This window comes from Mixophyes fleayi, chromosome 8 (assembly GCF_038048845.1).
Source record: "Mixophyes fleayi isolate aMixFle1 chromosome 8, aMixFle1.hap1, whole genome shotgun sequence".
Lineage (NCBI taxonomy): Eukaryota > Metazoa > Chordata > Amphibia > Anura > Limnodynastidae > Mixophyes > Mixophyes fleayi.
In genome coordinates, this window is record NC_134409.1 from 66,477,657 (window position 1) to 66,484,322 (window position 6,666).

Consider the following 6,666-nt stretch of genomic DNA (forward strand, 5'->3'; position numbering starts at 1 on the left):
TAAAACTGAGTGCACTAGCATTCCACATCCACACGCAAGGAACTCCTAGGATCCACCCAACTCCTTCCATTAGCCAATAAAAACTTTCACACCGACACAGATACCACCATCTTGGTCCCCAAATCCATGTTCACTCTTGTAAAATCTTATGCAATTAATGTGTTTAGGGCAGCATGGTGACTCGGTGGTTAGCACTACCTCACAGCGCTGGGGTCATGAGTTATATTCCTAAACAGGGACTTATCTGTGTGGAGTTTGTATATTCTCCCCATGCTTGCGTGGGTTTCCTCTGAGTACTTTGCTTTCCTCCCACACTCTAAAAACATACCAGTAGTTTAATTAGCTGCTGACAAAATTGACCCTAGTCTGTGTGTTTATGTCTGTGTGTTAGGGAATATAGACTGTAGGCTCCAATGGGGCAGGAACTGATGTGACTGACATATTCTCTGTACAGCGCTGCAAAATTGGTGGTGCTATATAAATTGGTGATGATGTGTAAAAGTAGGTGTGTGACACCACAGAAGGGCATTTGTGTTACACTTTTACACTGTAGTGAGATGGAAATGAACCTTGCCATCTAGTGTCACAAACCCTGATCCTTGGCTTTATCCCTATATACCTTATATATTACTATGTCTTATATGTGCATCTATGTTGATTCATGTCATTCTATCACATTGTACTTGTAGTTTTCTACAGCAAATATGTGACTAATCCAAAAAAACATTAAGTATATCTTACAAATGAGTATACATTTTAAAAATGTAAGTGGTGCATCTAAGATCAACCATGCATTTCACAGTCCTCATTGAGCATGTTTGTACTTCCATTTGACACTCACATAATTTAGTTGATTAGTGTTCACCTTCTGACCTTATTATACTGTAGCCAGTGAAAGACCAGTCATCCCAGAAAATTCCAGTGTGCTGATAAACTGGAAGACATGTCCCAGGCAAAAAGGAATGACAACATTCACTACCACTTAACATAACATTGACCGTACTTAAATCTATCTCCAATATACAGGTACATGTTTCAGATATGAAACCCAGCAGAAGCTACAGTGCAATAGCCATGCACATGAAAACAATGTATTATTATCAACAGGAAATTCCCATTATTCATAAAGATTTCATAGTTATGCTGTAAAAACAGGAAGAGGAGAGTCTACATTTTACCAAGAAAAATAAGGAAGGAGAAGTTCTAGACAATTCATGCCCACTGCCATTAAAATAGTTCAATCATTGGACTTCCAACATAAGTATGATTAACACAGCCAAAATTCCAAATTATATTTATCAGCTGAATAAAATCTGTACTTTACACTGATTTCTGTTGACAACAAAACACACATAAACACCAAGTTCAGGTATCAAAGGGAGTAGGTACCCTGATCAAAAAGTCTAAATGCAACTTTAAAAGACAGAAATTATAAAAGTAAATTCCAGACAAACCAACATGATTTTGAATCATAACACTGTAATATAAAAACAAGTCTCTTTATTTGGGCTAACTTGTGGCAAGTCAAAATAAAGAACAGGGGCTATAGCCTACTTAACATGAGAGAATAAAAACACACAGCAAATATTGAATAAAATTGCATTGTATGTCTGTACAAGAATATATATAATTTTAGTTTGTGAAATAAATATGGATGCTTATAACCAAGCTGTCGGCTATAAATAGACAGGAACAAGGATAAGCCAGAAACCCAGTCTTAACTGTCTGACATAAGACTGCAGGCCTTTTAGCTCTTCTAACCTGAATATAAATAAACAGCGCACAATTGAAATCACAACAGGAATTATTTTTGTCTCCCCATTGACAATGACTTCGGCTCAGCCTCCCCTACCTTTCAGTGATGATGCTGCTGCTGCGTTAAACGATTTAATGCTTTTTTTGACTCCAGAGTGCAAAAAAAAAATAAAGAAGCAATGACGTTTGGATGAATAGACGTTTAGGGTGAAGCACAGCTGAACAGAAGTGTAAAAGCTCCTTTTTGCAGTCGCTCAGTAGGAAAAGAGAAGAAAAAAAAGAACAGGAGAAGGGAAAAAGGGAGGGGGTGGGAGGGGTGAGAGACAGCTACTCATTTAGACGGCCGGTCTAGCAGGCCTTCCTAATGCACAGGCACAAAACGCAGCTGTGGCTTAAGGCTGAAATGCTTCTTATCATTCCATGATAGCAATACCTCTGTAGCTGAGATTTGCTTTTGTTTTAATCGGCAGCATGCATCAGCCAGACTAGTTTCACCTCTGCACTGCCACATAGAGATTTACATATCCTGTACAGTGCTTCAGTAGTCAAAAATGCGTAACGAGAAAGCGTCTGTCATTGAAAGCGTTAAAGTGAAAGAAGCTGCCGATGCTAAAGATCAGTGAGACTTGGCACGTCTTTTTTATGAGACTGATACAATGCAATTTTAGTGCTATAGGGCCTTTGAGACATTATAAATCAATAAGATAATGTTTCAAGTATTAAATATCATTGGAAAATTATTATCTGCTCTTAACACAAAATGTTCCATGAAAATCCCAGCTGACAGAAATGTACTAAAGGAAGTGACAAGTGACAATTGGTCAGACCTCTCAGGATCAAAGTGCAATAATGACAGTGACATGTCACCTTATGATCAAAGTGTGAAAATGGAAGTGACAAACGTGATGAGACAATATTTTCTATAACCAAACATACAGACTGTGACAATTTTTTTAGTTGTTGTTTTTTGTTTGTTATTTTGTAATGGAGGGCAGAATGCAATTTTGTCTATACACAAATGATCAATTTGTTGATTGAAACCAGGCGCGGGCTGGGAGAGGGATGGCCGGGGGGCCACAGGCGGCCGCATCATATGACAGGGGATGCGGCCGCCTGTGCGCTGACACGGCCGCATCGAAAACTATGTTTTTTGCATCCGGGGGTGGCCGGCCGGCCTACCCCCCGGCCCTAATAGCCATCTGACCCAGCGGCCCGGGGGGCCGTTGCCCCCCTGCCCCCCGGGCCAGCCCGCCCCTGATTGAAACATTGGCTAATTGTTAATTATATGTTACAGCTAAATATTTAACATTTTGACTCAACAGTCCAGAGCACCTGCTGCCATTTTTCTGCACCCCAGGTCCTATTTTAAAAATAAACTATTAACACTTCTATTTTTGTGAGCATTCTTACTTTGCAGCATTTTTTCCACACCTAGTTTAAAAAGTAATGCCCCTTGGCACAATTATAGGCAGAGAGTGATAAATCATAAAGTAAGATAGAATTTAATCTTGCACAAAGATATAAGTCATAAAATGCACAAAACAATAAATTTGAGGCAGCACAGTGAGATAGTGGTTAGCACCTCTGCCTCACAGCACTGGGGTCATGAGTTCGATTCCCGACCATGGCCTTATCTGTGTGGAGTTTGTATGTTCTATGTGTTTGCGTGGGTTTCCTCCGGGTGCTTCAGTTTCCTCCCACACTCCAAAAACATACTGGTAGGTTAATTAGCTGCTATCAAAATTGACTCTAGTCTCTCCCTCTCTCCCTGTGTGTGTGTGTGTGTGTCTATAGTAGGGAATTTAGACTGTAAGCTCCAATCGTCATCATCATCAGCTATTTATATAGCGCCATTACTTCGGCAGCGCTGTACAGAGAACTCATTCACATCAGTCCCTGCCCCATTGGAGCTTACAATCTAAATTCCCTAACATACACATGCACACAGACTAGGGTCAATTTTGATAGCAGCCAATTAACCTACCAGTATGTTTTTGGAGTGTGGGAGGAAACTGGAGCACCCGGAGGAAACCCACGCAAACACAGGGAGAACATACAAACTCCACACAGATAAGTCCATGGTCGGGAATCGAACTCATGATCCCAATGGGGCAGGGACTGATGTGAATGAGTTCTCTGTACAATGCTGCGGAATTAGTGGTGCTATATAAATAAATGATGATGATGATGATGATGAAGGTTGCAACCTGTGGGTAAACCCATACAAAAAGAAAAAATCAGAGGTACAGTAATGCATAAATCTAGAATAAATATTGCAGCTAAAGGTGTCCTTAGCTCAAGAAATAAAAAACAAAAAACATATTTATATATATATATATATATATATATATATATATATATATATATATTTATATATATATAAAACAAAGTCCAGATGTAATATTGAAATAATGCAAAGTGTTCCAAGCGGTAAATGATAACAAAAACAACTGATGATAAACAATGAAAAGTATATCAAGAGAATCAAGATTGATCAAGATTGACAAAGTCCGCAAGCCAGATGAAACATGTTGGAGCCCTAACTTTGAAACCTCAGAGACACCATAGCCGTGCATTCCACTGCAGCTTATCCTCATTTCCGCTTTCATACACAGTAATATTGAAGACTTCAACGAGCAGGGAGAAGTTTGTACTATTTGTCACGAGCCGACTCTCTGCCCCAGCGCCCCGGGCAACGTCATGACGAACGGGACGTCACTTCCGGTTTGTCCCGGCCATTGCCAAGGCAACGGTCGGGATGCTCTTTAGCTGCAGCGCTGCGTCCCGGCATCTAGGGCTGAATGTTTTTTCATTGGCCTACATTAGTATTTAAGACAGGAAGGAGCAAAGCCTCCCTGCCGGTTATAGTCCCTGCTACCCTGCATACTACCCTGCTGTGTCATTGCTCCCTGCTTGCCATTTAAAATCCTGATTATTGTTGCCGACCCTTTGCCTGGATACTGACTTCGTTGATTGCTTATGACCTTGACCTATTGCCTGGATGCTGACGTTCCTTATTGCCTGTGACCCTGACCCATTGCTCGGATACTGACGCTGCCGTATTGCCTGTGACCTGTTTGACCCCCGGCCTGGATCTAGGCGCTACCGTTTTGCCAGCGACCCTCATAACCTCTGCCGGTATCTTCACTCCACCTCTGCGTGTACACCAGTGCTACGTTCTGAGGTTATCAGCTCCTACTACTAGAGTACAAGACCTGGGGCCATCAGAGTACCTGTACGCGCATCTAGCTCTACGGGAAAAGCGGATCCTGTAGGTGAAGACCTCTGAAGCGGTTCTAGGAGCTGATACCTGGGGCGTGAGCCTTAACACTATTTTGGAGTAAGTTGGTGGTCTGAATGGCATGTAGTGAAAAAATAGTCAGTATTTAACTTATGTGCAAAACAGAAAAGTAGTTTGCACCCCTTGCATTGTAACATGATTTTGTCTAGGAGACTGAAATAAGATACACGTGGCATACTGCGAACGCACAGTAAAATACGCACATACACACACTCGCATTACAACATTTAGTTATTTATATAATTCATATTCATATTGGTTCCGTTATACATAGAAGTATGAGCAGATAGTATTTAGTTTATTATTAGTTTATATATTATGATTATATGTACACTTCAGTGTATTTAAGGTTCAGGTTATAGGAAATGTGTCATGTCTGATATCAATTTATCAGCAGCTGTCCGGTTTATTTGCCGAACAGATCGCATATTGCATACTCTAGTTATTGATGTTAGGGAATAAATAGTTAGAGTGATACCAAACTGTAAAATGCTAATGGACTAGTTGTAACTGGTTTCTGGGTGGGAGAATCATCTGAAATGTTGGCCCTCAGCCTTGGAGGGGGTTGTTTGAACTAGCCTATGACCTGTTTACACTGGACCCATCTGAAGTCTGGACCTATAGAAGCAAGCCACGTCATCTACATTGTTCTCTCTGTAACACTGAATGTATATAATCATAGCTGTGATCCCACTGGTTTCAGTCTACTCTGACCACAGTATTCTAGAGTGATATACTGTACACTGGTACCCGTGGGAGCACAGCGAGCGCATGCGAATGCAGCGGTATGTATATATCTTTTGGTATTGGCTGTACTGTATTATAATCATGTATTGAACTGTTAAATGTTACATCTGCTAAAACAAATTACTTTGTGCATTGGAAACACAATACAATCGCTTGGGCAATGCTTATTTTGAAAATGATAGAATTATTTTAATACAAGGCTTGGTTACGTTATTGGATTTAGAATGGTAACCTCTCATAAATAATATAATACCTTTGGCTTTGGATATAATTATTAATGTTTGACTGGTATGTATCAATACATGTTATTAATAAATGTTTGGTATAGAGTAAGCTTATTATGACTAAGTTGTGAACTTCTGAGATTAAGTCATGTGATCGACAGATTGAGGTACATATAGAACATCATTATACATCCATCATTACCTTGACAAAGACTTATTACGATTTGAAACGCGTTGGTGAATTGGATGACAGGAGAATCAAGAGTCTATTTCCGTGATATTACATCCTCAGCAGACATCTTCTTTGGATCGGGATTCCAGAGTCCATAAGATCTTTCCCTGTGAATTTTTATGCTGTTATCCGGTATGGGCAACCGTATTACCTGCTCTATTTTTTTATATGTGCATATTTTATTCAATTAAACATTTTATACATATTGCATTAGATTTCTATATTTTTCTTTAATATGAAAAATGTTTCTACACTCATCTGACCCGTGAGAGAAACTAGATGAAATTGTTTGGATGAACACCAGCTGTGTGTACTTTGAGATATTTAGACCAAGTATACGTCTATACTGACAGACTCTACACACAGATAACAGGGGGATGTGAATCTGGAAGCTTCTATACAAGTAC

The 6,666-nt window shown here is 39.9% G+C and overlaps 1 protein-coding gene across 1 annotated transcript in view; it reads right to left on the reverse strand.

Moving 5' to 3' along the window:
- The window catches only part of C8H1orf21 (chromosome 8 C1orf21 homolog), a 102,613-nt gene extending 100,380 nt beyond the window's left edge, over positions 1–2,233 (reverse strand). Inside the window, exon 1 of the mRNA XM_075182666.1 lies at positions 1,853–2,233. The gene's annotated coding sequence lies outside the window, so the exon portion shown is untranslated. The remainder of the gene's footprint in view (positions 1–1,852) is intronic.
- Between the last annotated feature and the right edge of the window lie 4,433 nt (positions 2,234–6,666).